This window comes from Tenebrio molitor, chromosome 9 (genome assembly GCF_963966145.1).
Source record: "Tenebrio molitor chromosome 9, icTenMoli1.1, whole genome shotgun sequence".
NCBI classification, from domain to species: domain Eukaryota; kingdom Metazoa; phylum Arthropoda; class Insecta; order Coleoptera; family Tenebrionidae; genus Tenebrio; species Tenebrio molitor.
In genome coordinates this window covers 7,086,537-7,102,869 of record NC_091054.1, presented here as the reverse complement: position 1 = coordinate 7,102,869, position 16,333 = coordinate 7,086,537, and the positions used below count along the sequence as shown (strand labels likewise).

Sequence of the window (16,333 nt, the reverse complement as noted above, 5' to 3'; positions counted from 1 at the left end):
TTAGAAATATTTTACAAATATATATTGTGAAGGATTTTTGGAAACTGTTGATTTTGACAGGTCTCAGCGCAAAAGGATGATACAGCGTGTTTCAAAAATATCGCCAAAAAATGTTACACCGGAATTTCCCATATCAATATTAACGCGAAATCATAATAAAACGTTTTTTTAATGTGTCTGCATGGTTTTACAGAGGTTTAAATTACTGAAAGAGTGGCAACATTGCACAGAATCTATACATTACAAATTGTAAGGTAAATCGATGTTGTCAAATGTAAATTAACAAAAAAAAAATAAATAAAACTAGCGTTTAGAAAGTCTGGTAAACGAAGGAAAACAGTTTTTTTTAATGGAACATGTCAGTTATGTCTATATGCCCAACTTAAAAAAAAAATGGAGAAAATTAAGACCACTAATTATGTGGCATGAGTAGGTAAATGACACAAAAGCTTTTGAATGGACAAAAACAAATAAGACAAAAAATGGAGAATAAAAAAAAAGAACGCAATTAATAATTATTGCAGGGACTTTATAAAACTGAACTAGGTATAGATGTAAATAAAGAATTCACGAGAAAATATTTTGCCAGGATAAAGAAACTATCCATCGGAGAAATAAAGAAGGAAGAAAAAGTAAAAAAGCAATAGCTACAACGACGTTTACAAAAAATAAACACATACATGACAAGTTTTGAGGAATGAACAAGGGAAAAGTAACAGTACAAAAAAAAAGCAGAAGTAGAAAAATGTAATCGATAAATAAAACAAAAAAATTCTATACTCTGTTCACATGTCAAAGATTTACACCAAAATCACGTGGCAACTCCGTTGAATTTTGGTCTAGGGAAAAATGAAAAGTTAGGTTACATTTTTAAATTCTTCCACATGTGACGTTTCAGTTGTGTCTAATCTTGCCTAATATTTATTGTTTAACCAAAATCAATCAAAAGGTGGTCGATATTCGATATTTGGACAGAGTTTAGACATTTTAGTGGTTGTTTTTCAGTGGATTTTGACAAGTCTCTTCGTCTTGACGGAACTGTCAGCGCCAACTGTGAGATAATGAACCAATCGAATCGACATCTGGTGCTTTCGATGTTACTGCAGTTGTAGCAATGCGAATTAATGACAGAAATGGAGTACCATGTGCCGCCGCTGTTCCTGTAATGCACATTCAATAGAGATTAATAGATACAAGGTTTGATTTATATTTATTTTGTTGTGGATATTGCCATTAAGTCAACACGAGGTGAACTTTCCGTTTCATGTGAATTTCTATATGAATCGTGGAATGAATGGTGTCGTGATTATCGCAATTAGTCAAGACGAGTCGGTTGACGGATCATAATTTGTTATCTATGACGAGTCATAAATTATTGTCGATTATGTCGTCCGTCCGTATGAATTCGGATACGTAAACAAAGATATCATTATTGTGGGATCAGTTACGATAACTGTAAACAAACAATACGAAATTGGAATACGTCGCGGCACGACCTGTGCACCAGATTATTACAGATACGCTCGATTAAGTAATGCAACTCATTAAAGTCATCTCTCAAAATACACATTTGCGACATTTTGATTAGATATGAGTCATTTAACATCGAGAGCTTTGCTGAATCATCTCGGAGAAGAAAAAAAGCGGCCAGACAAAGGCACTCTTCTTCACGGCGAAAAATTGCACCGTAGCCGACATTCCAGATTTCTTCGTTTCTGAAATGCGACTAAAATCGCTCTTTTTGTCTTGCGTGGCAGAACTGGGTGATGATACCTGAAATTGACTGGCGCCGTTCTGTTTCCGCCGGGATTGTTGCCAACGAAAGTGATCGAAGGCACATGGCCACAACAATGGTTAATTGCTTTTTGGTTGTTGATATGTCTTGGGTCTTTAACCTCTCGCCGCCCAGAATGACCCAGATTAAATTCTTCTGTTATTTCCCAGTATTACAATGTTTACACTTTACAAAGTTACACCACTGTTACAGATTCCTGAATTTTTTACCACCAGGTCACCTATTTTTCTATAATTACACTCACGGGCGCCGACCCTACAACTAAAACATCAAACTAACATCAACAACGGAGAAGCTCCACTACTCTCTCCAACACCCAAAGCCATTCGTGCTCAAGACCATGCCATGGTATCAGTTTGTAGTCATACTCTTGTTCATAAAATAATAAAAAAAACCTTCGTATGACTGACTTTTGAGCTATCGCTGCTCTTGACGCGATATTAATTTTGAGAAGCTCCGTAAAATGAATGAATCATAAAACTTTATGACTCTGCTGGCTTTGAAACCAGGGTTTCATTTTTGTAGCTCGCTCTTAAGATCCCGTAGGTCAAGCTGGGTCAGATGCATTTTTACCTAACCCCTTAACGCTTTACATTACACACTTATAAGCTAATATAACTGGTGGGAAGAGATTGTTAACTCCTAGGGCCTCTAGGATCGAAGACAGGTGATTTGTAAACTGCAGAAATGCCATTTCAGCTAAGAAAGTGATTCAGTATTGTGAGAGATAAATGGAATCCACTTAATCAGCAATGTTCACTGTTTCCTTTTATTAGTGGCGTCGATAGCAAGAAAATATCATAATTGTGTTTTGATAATTTTAATCACTATGTATAATGTGAAGTAATCATCACTGTTTACTTATTGATCTAATCGATTTGTCAAATAGTTGTCTAATGATAGCACGAATTCTTATACAGAGTGTCACATCAGATTTCTCAAGTAAATAGAGACAGCTTGGGATTAAAAAAAATATACTATTACATATTACGCATATTAAAGTTTTCTACAATTTCAGTAATTTTATTTAAAAAATAAAATAAAAAAACCAGAATAAATAAAATTTACAATTATAATTTTCAGTCAAAACAACCAATAACATTATTATTTCTGACTGCTAATATATTATAATTTACATTTTATGCATTTATTTTTTCTACTATCTCCTTTTTTGTGTTTACAAAAACAACTCTTGCACTAAAAAATCTCACAATTAGAGCTGCAGACTAAGCACACTTGTCGTTGCCAGGCTGGATGACGGAAAGAAATGGGAAGAAAAAAAGTACAACCTTATTAAATGCTAAGGAATAATAAATTGTGATTTTTTTATACAAATGATTACAAATCAATCAGAATGATGTTTTTTGACAATTTTTTACTTCCATTCTCTAGAAAATGGAAACGAGGGAGAAAACACCTACTGTATCAGTGACTCAAAAATTTAATTCGGTAGAGATTGTAACTTGAAGCAATAAAAAGTGAAAACAAAATTTCTTCATCACACTTTCATTATTAATTTCTTATTTTTATTTTATTCTGTTTTTTGTAATTAAACATTTACTTATTTATGTCGTGCACAGATGCGAGCAATAAATTTTAGTCGCCAATGTCATTCTTCCACGCAATGGAAAGTGCTCTGGTGTGAAACGAGCTTAACATTAATGGTCATTGTGCTGTCTTTGTCAAATTTTATTAACGAAATGAAACGTAAGGCATTAAAACGAAATTACTTAATTAAAGAAATGATTCCCACTTTATTAAAATATCACGATTCTGAATAATTTTCAAAAAAAATCCTTGTACCATTGACATTGTTCATTATCAGACAGGGAAAAATTTTAATTCGTGACAATACATGACACGATAAAATGACATTGACGATCAAAATTCATTGTTAGCGACTGTACGTATTTTTTTAGATCTTCTTTATTATCATTTCTTCAATTCATCCTGTATGCATGAATTTTTTTTCCTGTTATTTATTCTTCTTTTATTCTATACTTTGTTCAACAAATTATCTTCACATATACGAGAAAAAAAAAGATTTATGACTCATTTTCATGCACGTTTCTATCATTTTCTTTTGTGTTTTTTTTTTTCCATTTTCGATTGTTCCCACACGATGCACCTTTTATATCTACATTTTGCAAGTTTCTGTTGCTCATCTTCCTCCATTTGCAATTCTGTCCCAATCAAATTCTAGCAATCTTGCCAAATTGGAATTTCTTTTGCAGATAATCCCATGACTGTCCTTATCGTTTTCGCCAACTAAAACCACAATTACCGAAACATCAAACCTTCCCAAAGAATCGACATCCTCGGACATCTACCAATAAAAATGTGACTCCTTGATGTCATCACGCACGTCCTTGCGCAAAGCCATTTGTTACTCCATCAAAGTTCGCAAACAATGTCAAGGTAAATATTCCTAATCTCGACGAAATTGATTTGCCAATGCGACCCAAAAATGAAACTCTTTATCGCGTTTGCGCCTTCGTCGATAAGATTTGGCTGTCAGTCAGTAAGAGGACGCAGCCTTGGAGATACGCACAAGGCCTGTCCAGGAAGCACAAAAGCCGGGAAATTTGAGCAGTCGGTGTAGTAACTCGCGGGTTAAGTGCGCGAATAAGTGCGGACCTGAGACAGACCTCTGGGGAGCACCGCGGGGAGAGCGCCCATCAAAGGTAACGTGAAAATTGGTGATCAATAAAAGCAACAGTTGCCTCCCAGGAAACGGTTAAGGATCTTGGTCGGGCTGTAAATCAAAAAATTCTCGCTCCGGTTTGACTCGGACAATGGGAGAGCGGTCATTGATTAACGCCGTTTAAGAAGCCGCTTCCTCTGCCGATCAATTAATTCCCGTCTATTCATCAATTATTTATCGGACAATTATAGCGAGCCCGGTCCGTTTGGAAAAAAGCTACCACAATCCCGAATAGGCATAAATTAAGATCGACCGTTAACGAAACCACACGAGTGTATCGTAATGTTTTTGTTTCGCCTGCGCCGACTACCTGTTGAGCGGACGGAAAAGATTTCAAAGTAGTTGTAGATCGAGTAGTCGGTGGACGTGGTGCAGATGTTTCATATGAAACACAACCGTTTTGTTGACTCTGTTTGAAGCACGATCGGGCCGCCGATCCGTTCGTGTCACTCTCGTGGCTTGTGCATTTTTGTGCAGTTTTTCCGGGTTTTTCGATAAGTGTCGTGCCCCGCACGCAACCGCTCTTTCGATAAATTGGATTTTTAAGCCGTCGCCTGGATTTGTCGACCACTTGGAAGGTAAACCTACTTTTATCTTATTATAATAATTGCTTGTTTATACACAACTCCGCGTTTTTTACGGTTAGTCTCGATACATGCGACTCACCTGGTACACCGCGCGTCTTGTCCGAATTATTTACCACGGGCCCCTCGATCATCACCGCGATTTTTCACTGACGTTTCGAATGACAGTTGACCGCGCCGGGGAGTTTGGCGAGTGACGTGAGCGATCCGGTACTGTCGTTAACCCTCCCGATCAAACACAAATATTTTGAGAACCCGAATTATATTTATTATATATCGTTAATGGCACAACATATGGGTGCTTGCTATTAATAAAGCAATAGCGATAAAAAATTGCACGGATGATTTGTTTTCGTAAACAAAACACTGATTGGGTAAACACAGGGGGTCCGAAATAACGACGCCGGTAATGTGTGGTTGATCGAGCAGGAACGGTCAACGGACCCGTATTCAAATCTGAACAAACACAAATAATTAAACAACCATGATTTATAATTAAATCGGTGTCGATACGTGTGGGTACCGGATTTGGTTTTTTCTTTGGTGCATGATTCATGTTTGTGTGTATGTTTTGTACAGTTGTAAAACTGACATTTGACATTTAGTGATGGCATTGCACTTGCAAAAAATAACTGTAATTGTATCGTAAATTTGGCCACGAATTGATTGCTTATCGTCATCTCTTCGCTGATTGTGTCCGAGTGTGAACACGGGTCGTATTTTTCGTTTATGATGTTGGTAGTCCATTGTATAATGGCGGTTTTATGGGGTATTTATACATGATTAACGTCAAGGCTTTTTACAAGTACCAGTTAAATTGTCTCATTGTTCTGAATTATTTTCCACAAAAGTTCCTTCATTGGCTAATGGAAATGCCAATGGATGATCGGAGGGATCGGAATTTGACCACAACAGATATCTTTGTTCGGAGGTCTAATTGTAGTCGTTCGGTGTATCTAGGGTACACACTTTGAAAATTGTGCCAACCTAAATTACGTCACTTTCCACCAAATTAAGCAACATTAAATTCGATAATTTTCAAATCATTCAAGTTTTTTTTATATTATATGTCACACTTGACTCGTGAAGTTATCAAATCAGATATAGAATATGTGTTGTATCTGGGGTCATTACTCTCCAGTCCCTAGCGTAAATTTTACAAAATCGTGTAGCGTGAGGTATGTTTGGGGACAAATCTGTCAAAGTGTCAAACATCAAAACGTCAAATGAGATAATGTAAACATGAAATGAAAAGTATTTGTGTATAAAACGCAGCTGTACCTAATTAAAAGATGTAAATGTAACTGCAGCAATTCTCAAACATATAAATATTGGTCTATTATCTCTGAGAACAAAGATAAAGCAGAAAGTACTACTTACTGTTTATCAGTGTACGGAACGTATTGAACTCGATTTTATATATTTTCATCGTATTAATTATTTTTTGATTTGTATTACATATTGGAAAAAAGACTTGTACCAAGAAAATTTTTTTTATGTAAGGTATTCCTCTAAAAAATCAAGAAGTGAAGTTATTTCTTGTCGAGGTGGTAAGTACCAAACGTTTTGAAGACCATGCCAACAAAATTTTTGAAAATAGACAAATTTATTATTTGTTTTTTTATTTTTTTCATTTTTGATTTCCAACATTTGTTCTAACTTATTTTTTATTTCGTCAAATTACATATTTAAAGATTTAGCCTTTGAAACTTTAGGCCCGACTTATTGCGGAATCAGGCGATTCAAAATCAAAGAAATTCCTTTTCGAGAGGATTTCCCTTGCTATTCAACGTGGAAACGCTGCAAGCATTCGGGGCACTTTTCCAAATTCCGCATTATTATCGGAAATTTTTGCATGTAAATAAAAAATGTTATGTAATTATGTTATCAATACAATCTACTTATTTTTTGTTCTGAAAATTGAATCATATTTGTGATATCCTATACTAGGAAAAACAAGGCAGAGTTGTTGTACTCATTGTGAAAATATTTTATCATATTTCATTTTTTATCCAGTATATTTATCTATCTAAGTGATGACATACCTAGAGAACAAACTTAGTCATCGTTTTATATTTTTTTTTTTTTGAATTTTTACAATATCCGTGAAATGATTTAAATTTTCAATGCTTGCAGATTTGTCACCCAAAAATTTTCATTTAATTCTTACCGTCCACGCGCAATTAAAACAATGACCTAGATGTCAAATCAGCTTGAAATTTTGGACCAGTTCTGTTAATAATTTTAGAATTTTTATTGTAAAATTATGTTAATGTTTATTTTAATATTAGGGAAATTGTGTAGAAATAGTTTGTTTATTTGTGATTCACTCTTGAACACTTTTGTACACGACGAGAATTGAAAATTTTATTTTTAGTTTCTGTTAATATTATTAGCACTTGTACAGTTACAACACAAACAAAAATAAATGTTTTTGCCTGGTGAATTTGCTCAACAAAATGTGTTACGAATCCGTTATAGCGTAATTCGTTTTACTTAAAAATACTACGATTTTTGAAAAAAATTATTTGGTCCACTGTGTATATTCCTAAAAATCTAAATCACTACAGCTTTAGCATCTGCTGCAACATAATTCCGTAGTTATTTTGGAAAAAAGATAATTCTTTCCAGCTTGACTGGGACACTTTCTAAAATTTCTTTTGCTTTTTGGGCGAGCACTCTGTATAATCCTGGATTTTTTTCGACCTCCCAACACCTGTGCCCGGTAAACAATGACCGAAACTTATTCCGAGACATTACCTCCGAAAGAACCTGCTGTCTCACCTCTCTCGACAAATACCAACAATTAATTTATTTCACAACTTCGCCTGTATAAAGCGTCCATTGTACCAAACGGCGAAAGAAAGAATTCATGACGTCGGTACTTGAAAAAAAATTCTCCATTGTAATTTTCACGGATGATTAAATCTGGTCTGTTAGCTTGCAAATACCCTCCTACACAAAATAATTTAGCACCTGTTTAATCACTTATTAATTGGTCTATAAATCGGAAAAAAATTGAGATCAACCGTTAATTCTCAATCGACAACGTGTAGGACTGGCATGACCTCGAACGTTAGATGGCGCCAATTTATCGTCGTTATAATCGTTCGATTTCGATGTAAGCGATGCGTTCGATTTGAATACTGGTCCGGGTTTTTTCCTGTGGGACGCGGTGCGCAACCCGGACAGTAATGATACGTTACGCAACGTATACAGGAAGAGCGGCGCATTCGAGCATGGGAGAGTCGTAATTACACGAAGAGCAACAGGCGTGTGGGCGACTGTCGCCTCTAAGTCATAAAGACTCGGGGAAAAATTCGGAAATTGGGAAATCGAAAGTGGGTGGCGGCTCTTGTTTCTGGCATTCTGGGAAGGATTTCAAAACGGTGTAACGGTTTTCGCGGCAGGAGGAGAAGCGACGTTTCAGTGGGAAGAACATTCTTTCTGTAATCGCCTATTAATAAGTGTTTAAATGACGATAAATAATTCAACAGGTTCGAACGAACCGCGAATGTCATTCAGGACTATTGTTCTAAGCCAGTATGATGGTGGTTCTTTGAATTTTCAAAATCTGTGTGGGACGGTCGCGCAAAAAATGCATGAATAAGGGGTGAGGGGGTGTGCGGAAGGGCGGGGAAGATATAAACAAGCGGATGAAAGAGGAAGGGACAAAAAATATTTTTGAAAAACTCAAAAACTGTGTCAAAAGTAATAATAATAATTCTTCAATAGCATCACACATTTTTTTGGCACAAATTGAAGTTCTGGTTCAGAGAAATTCGAGATTTTGTAAATTTTTCAATTTTTGAAAAGAACTAAACTTCGAGCCACTTTGAAGAATTTAACATCTCCAGAATTGAATATATTTCGACTATGATCACGATTTTCAAAATCAAAAACAATTTTTTGCAACAAGAGAGAAGCTGAAATGGTTTTTTTAAATGTGAAGTGAACGTCAAATTCTGCATTTCAATTATGAAAGTTGTCTAGATTGGACCAGTTCTTCATTTGTGAATTTATTCAAGTTAGTTAAGATTGAGAAAAAGGTAAATGAAAAGTGTAAATTTTTGTCTTTTACCTAGTGTAATTTTTTTGCTCTTTCTACTTTTGCAAATTAGTTGGCAATATTTTAATAATTGGAACTACCAGAAAAAAATCGTTACAACATCAACATTCACCAATTATCAACATGCTTCGCTCTTATACTACCATGAGCATGACGTATAAGAGTTCGGTATTTTTTAGCTGTTTTTATATGTTTCGTAATGTTATTGAAGCGTTGTTGTCATAAATATGGAGTGTTGGGTGAAATTATTATTATTATAAAAAAGGGAGCACAGCATCGAGGCCGGATTTATTTATCATTACAAATATGTGTATCAAGTAATGATGTTTCCTTTGAAAGTATTTACTATTTTTTTTTTATATTATCGTTTATATATTTTTTCTAATTTTGACATATAAAGTGACACTTTTCAAAATTAATTGACGTTGGGAAACGTCACACTTTTCGTAACTGGTTACGAAAAGTAAAATCTTTCCTAACTGGTTAGGACACTGGTTGACACTGTCATATTTTTTGTTTTTAAGCAAAATAACCGTGCCTACTTACCTACTTGATATTTTAACACAATAATAATTTATTATTAATGAAATTCATTACTTCGTTTAACGTTTGAAGAAACTTTTTTTTTTGTCAAAATTAGAAAAAATCTTGTATGTAACACTTTAGGAAATGCAATTTTGTGTAACTCGTGTGATTTTGCGGGATCTCGCTGCGCTCGTCCCGCAAATATTCCACTCGTTACACAAAATAACGCATTTCCTAACTGGTTACATAAATAGCTATTATTTTGCTGTTACATATTATATATGATTAATCGAATTAGTTAAAATATCGGGTGTTCATTAATTTATCCTCAAAGTAGGCGTTGAAGAGTCGATTGTGAACGCACCACACGTCAGTTTGCTAAGTAAAAGCACAAAAAACGCAAAAAATGCGGTTAACTTTAAACAGCTGACCCGTGATCCGTATTCCGTGGTGCGTTAACAATCGACTCCTCAACGCCTACTTTGAGGATAAATTTAAATGGGCACCCGATATATTAAAAACATTTCTTTGTCGAATAATATGTTTTGCAGTACCTACTTTGATATTAGTTCAAGTCTTTTGGCCTCCCTGTATAAGCCTTTTAACATTTTAAAATGAAAATAAAGTAATCCTATAAGATTGTTACTTTGTCTGAAATCGGTCAACAAAGGGCCGAATTTTTTTTAATGTAAATTTGTGGTTTTATGCAAAATTCTGTTAAGAATAATAAAAAAAATCCAAATTTCTAAAATGATCATTCAATATCCCAAACCATCGGTTTAATTTCAATAACACTCAATGTAATTAGAAAAGCAAGTAATTAAAGAGGTTATTGACCGAGATATGGAAGAACAAATATGTTTTAACATATGTTGCAACTCAAAGAAAGTTAACGTGGAGAACGATCCTTGTTTCAAGAAATGGAAGGTACAGGAAAGGTACGTTTGAACGAGAAACGCAAAAATGAAAGTATTTACGGAAAGAAAGTAAGTTCGAGCAAGAAGAAGAAGAAGAGTGGATGAGGATGAAAACGAAAAAAAAGATAAAAAAGATAAAAAAAGATGTGTGAGAAACCCGAGACACTTGCCATTTTTGAGAAATTCGACACGAGTGAGAGGCGGCGTGATTACAAATTCGAAAGTCGAAGGGGACTTCTTAAGTGGAAACAGATTGTGGGGTTGCGATGTGTGTCAGAAAAAACTGAAATGAGTGTTAGAGAACGGTCGAAGAAGAGTAGAAATTCGAGAACGGTGGGTAAGAGCAAACACATTCAATTCTTTGTGGTGAGCCAACTGTATAAAGAGGTAATTACGAGAGGATCAGGGACACCCGGTATATTAAATAATTAAGCACACATCCAGCAGCCTTGGAGCATTACCGAACATAATGAAGTCGTGTAGATTACGATTTCGATGCGAATTATCAGCGGTCCATTACGGCCACTCGAGGCTTTCAAAGCTCCTCAACAGTTAAACCGATTTGGTTCTTAAGCAGATTTGTTTGCGGACTGACCCAGTCACGGAATTAACACGGTAATTGCGCCCGAGACGACAAACAGCCGCCAGAATCTCCATCGACAGACAAAGTGGCAAAAGAAGTGCAAAGTTCACTCCCAACTCTTATCGCCAGTCGAAACATTTTTGCCAGCGTTAGTCAAGTTCAAAGAACTCGAAATGACACATCGGACGTGTAACTATCTCCGTCACGATTTCATTAATCTCCTATCTGTTTCAATAATAAACGCCGATCATTAAGCGGGATGCGATCGTTCCTCCGGATATGGACCCCTTATCTGGCATGTGCGCTCGGAATTCTCCGGGAAAACGTTAGATAATAACTCTCGTGTGGGGATTAGCGTAATCTCTTTTCGTGTTGGCTCTCTTGTGCAACGATCGAGTTATGATTCATTGTGGCCATTCAGAGTTCAAGTTTGTTGTGCGTGAAAAACGACGCACGTGACAAGAATTTTTTGGCTTGGGCTGACCGCAGGCGTCATGTCCATTTTGACGTTTATGATACCGCAGAGGTCAGATCTGAATCGGACATGGGGCATGGACAACTGGAATGGTAAATGGTTGACGCTTTTGCAGAGGCTGGATGAATTAGACTTTGCGCACTACCATTAACCCATTAGTAATTGGCCCGCCAACTAGCACTGCTCTGGAGGACTTTGATTCGCTTCAAAATTGAGGAAATTCGGAGAAATTGAGATTCAACAAAAGACAGGACGATAAGGACTCGGTTTTGTTATTTTTGAACGCTTCCTATTGTTGCGATCATGTTCGCTGATAGGGCATTTGAAGAAATTTATGGAAAAAAATGTGACCCCTGTTGTTGACGAACATTGGCCACTCCTAAACTATAAGAAACATATTTCAACGTAACATGGTATGTTGTAAGTAGATAAATCAGTAGAGCACTGAAATAAATTTCTAGTTCCCCAATCAGAATATGTTTTAGACAAAAACAACATTAGCTCGGCTCAAACCATTGAAAACAAATATTTATTATTATTACCGTGTTTTGTAATATATTATTGTTTGTTTTGCATTTTTAAATAATCTCTCGGTATAATCAGCTTGTTAATTAGACGTATTAATTAATTGGTCATTTTTAAAAAGATTATCGTTGAAAAAGTGTTTAGGAGTGGCTTCTGTGGTGATGAAATTTTGCAAACTTCGAATTATTTAATGATCATGGGTGTGGATGAGAGATAAAATAAGAAGAATTTAAACAAAAAATGAGGAGAAAAAGACAAAGGGTTTTAGAGAGGGATGAAAAAAGTAAGATAAGAGTAAAAAGTCAGAAAGTAGATGATTTTGGAACAAAATGAAGGGGGGCGGGTAGGAAACAAGTGTAATGTATTGTGAGGGGATGATAAAAAGATGAAGTTGAGTGAAAAGAAAAAAAAAATGAAAGTGGATAGCGATGAAAGATGATAAAAATGGTAACGATGATGGAGAGGAGAATCACAAATATATTGAGAGAAAATAATTGAAAGCTAGGAGAAAAAAAGCAAGAAAGTAGATGAAGTTTATAGGGATTATAAGGAAGAATGACACTATAGGTGAAAGATTTTGGCCATTTAGGGAGGGAAAAAAATTAGGCATGACTTTAGGAAGGGATTAGAGTGCGAAAGAAAAGTTAAATGGGATACCTAATAAGAAAAACTCTGAAACGGATGTTTAAGAAGGAGAAGAACAAACCAAAGGAAGTCTGTTGGTTAAGGGTGGAAATAAAAAAAAAGATACGATACTTAAACGATTTCTATTTTTATTTCTTATTACCAAATTTAATAAACATACAGGGTGATTTTGAAAGTTGTGCAGATATTTTAATCAGTAGCTACTGGCTTCATGGAGAACTCGGAAAAAATGTTTAAAAAATTCTGTCAAAAAATAAAATGACATTTATTTTTTGAGCTACAATTTTCTTAATTGCTTTTAGTCTTCTACGTTGTCAAACAACCTCGTAGGTAAAATTTCGGCACATTTTAAAAATACACCCTGTATATCATATAAAACGTACACCAATGCAGTTTCCTTGTTTTAAAGCATATTTCCTATAGGTTACTTCGCATTGGCGTACATTTTATAAAACATGATATATGTACATGGTATACGAGGTTGTAGGACAACCTAGAAAACTAAAAGCAATTTAAAAAATTTGTAGCTCAAAAAATAAATGTCATTTTATTTTTTGACATAGAATTTTTTAAATATTTTTTCCAAGTTCTACATGAAGCCAGTAGCTCATGATTAAAATAACTGCACAACTTTCAAAATCACCCTGTATAAAGATTCAAAAGAGGAATTTTGTCTGGAGGACTGAGGGGTAATAAGAAAAAAAAAGGATGATGACGAAAAAACGCAATTGATAACGAACGATAGTACTGGTGAGAAACGGGAGCAAATAGGACAAGGAGAAATAATTTTGGAAAATTTAAGACAAAAGAGTTCGTCCACATAGTTGTGGGCTACTTTGGTTTTGTTTAATTAATTGTTAGCTCCACGTCGTCGAATTGATTGTATGAAAAATTGGTTTCGGGAGCGCTTGTAACATTTCGGCTCGGGAACATGCCATGGTAGCCCCGGGCGAAGCTTGTCATTTTTTGCGTCGTCGCTTTTCCATATTGAAAAACAGCGATTGGAAGGCTTCTAGCATATTCCGCATCAATTTTTATTAGATGCAAATCAGTCCGGCCACGGCTGGTTATAACATAATAAAACAGCTCAACTTGAGCATAATAACTTCCTCGATCCATTGTGTATTTTCTGCAAGAGAAGTAGCAAAGTCCGAGCACCGCAAGTCTAGACGAACAACTGTTTTTGTTGTCGGTACGTCGGAGATGAGAATTTTACCTGGATTACATAACCGGAGTTTTACGGTAGAGCGCTTCTCTATCGCCTAAGACACGTCGAGACCGATTGGATTGGATTTTCTTGCGCTCCATCCGAAGCTGTTATTACCATCGGTGGGCCGCAGGTCTGGCCGAAACCTTTTAATTAATCGCCAATTTCGCTTGGGTTTTTAATGAAGAGTCCTCGAAAACAGGTCGAGGTGACCTTTCGAGTCCTCCGGAGTGGTCATCCTGGCACCAGAGGTGACTCAGTTAATTTCGCCGGAGAGACGTTTTCTCTATAATAAAATTATTTATCGGACCGGGCGACACCCACCGCGCGTGTGGGACTTTTATGGGTTCGGGGGAAAGGGCGTTCCGCTGGATTTTTCCCGAGTCCCGGACGGGCATTGTGTCGGAGTGCCCGGACGACCTCGAGTCCCATCGACGGCGCGACCTTTATGGGTCCGTTAAAGACCACGGGATGCCGCGGATTTCACGAATTTTTCTATACTTTCAGCTAACTGTGCATCATATACCTAGATATAATTGTGTCGCTATAAATTTACGGTCGGTCCCCGTTACTCCGGAGAAATGAAAGAAGCCTCGACGCCCACCTCGTGCGCTCCCAACAACAGAGAAGTTGATGGTCGCGCCGAGGAATTTCATACATTTGGGATATTGCGATAATTAATACTGTGCACCATAGCCTGTTTCGCCATATTTAGCGAGCCGTGCATATTTCATAAGGCATTTTTCCAATCATCATGGGAAATATTCGCACCGTCAGTTTAAATATAACTACAAACATGGTCGTAGTCGACGTAATTCTGATTTATAACGTGGTTTTCGAAAAAATCACGTAACATGAAACCTGTTTTTATTTTCAAAGCTTCTTTTGCGTGCGATTCGGACGGTTCGGTTATCCTTTTTTTTGCCGTTTTGTTGCGGTTTTTATTGCAATTTTCTCGATGCAGAATGTTATTCGAATATTTTTATGGGAACTGCAGCTTGGTCGACGGCAAAAATCGAAACTGTGGGCTCCCACTGTAAACAGTTTTGGAGGTATGTATTTGAAAACTTAAATCAGAAAGAAATTCATTTTTTCAATGACACTTTTCTGGGCAAAATAATCAAAACAAAATTTCAAAGCCGAGATATTTCATTGGCTGAAAATGAGCTTAACTTTTCTGATTTCTTATGTGCAAGTACCATAGCGACCACATCCACAAGAACATTATTAAAGCACTATTCGTATATGGGGTGAGAATGGGTTAGGAAGCAAAGTCTTATCACATCTTGTTCGGCTGATTGTACCGAAAAAAATAAAATTCTAAGAGAATGATAAGTATTTGGGAGAGAGTCAAGGTGAAAAACACACAAAAAAAAATAGAAAGTGGAAAGAATAAAAACGCAAGGAAGGTAGAATGTGATCGAGATAGGAAAGACCATATAAATAGTCTACAAGTTTCGAGGGTAACGTCAGAAAGGTAGAAATAGAATCACAAGCCTGTGGGGAGGAAATAATTAACAGTTAAGGAGACACCCAGAAAAAAAGACAAGGAAAATGGAAGTTGACATGAGTTAGAAGGAAGAACGACAGTACAGATGACAGGTTTTGGCTAATTGAGGAAAAAAAGTTAGGCATTTCTTGAAGAAGGAATTGAAGAAATAAAATTTCAAGACAGGAGAAAAAGGTACAAAGTGGGTACAAGTAGAGAAATGAATATTAATGCTGATTTGAGATATACACTACATACACAGTGTGTCCAAAAAGTTTGGAAACATCCCAATAAAATAGAAATGATTTTCGAGAATAACGCAAAAACAGGTGAACCAGCGTTTCCAAAAAGCTTTCTGTTGATGGTATCTGTTTGCTGTTTTCGATGACCTTGAAAGAGTTATGATGTCATCAGAGGTTTTTTTAAATGGTAACGTCGCATTTTTACTAGGTACCGCTTTTAATAGATCTTTTAATCGACTACCCGATGGTCAAAAAAATTTTCAATTTACATAAGAAACTTTTTTTTAATGACATAATAACTTTTTCAAGGTCATCGAAAAGACCGAACAGACACTATCAGCAGAAAGCTTTTTTAAAACACTAATTGACCTGTCTTTAGATTTTTTTCAAAAATTATGCGTTTGCTGTTTCCAGACTTTTTGGATACACTGTATGTACTCGTATTATGTGCAATGAGAAGAGGATCAAAAGAAATACATAGGTCGTTGATTATAGGATTATAGAATAGTAATGAAAGGGAAAAGGAATATAAATAGAAAACAATCTATTATTTTCCCCATAGTCCAAATTTTT

General features: G+C 35.9%; 1 protein-coding gene across 1 annotated transcript in view; it reads left to right on the top strand.

Annotated features, from left to right (window-relative positions):
• The first annotated feature begins 4,518 nt into the window (after window positions 1-4,518).
• The window catches only part of LOC138137725 (rho GTPase-activating protein 20-like), a 76,039-nt gene continuing 64,224 nt past the window's right edge, over window positions 4,519-16,333 (top strand). Inside the window, exon 1 of the mRNA XM_069057251.1 lies at window positions 4,519-5,077. The gene's annotated coding sequence lies outside the window, so the exon portion shown is untranslated. The remainder of the gene's footprint in view (window positions 5,078-16,333) is intronic.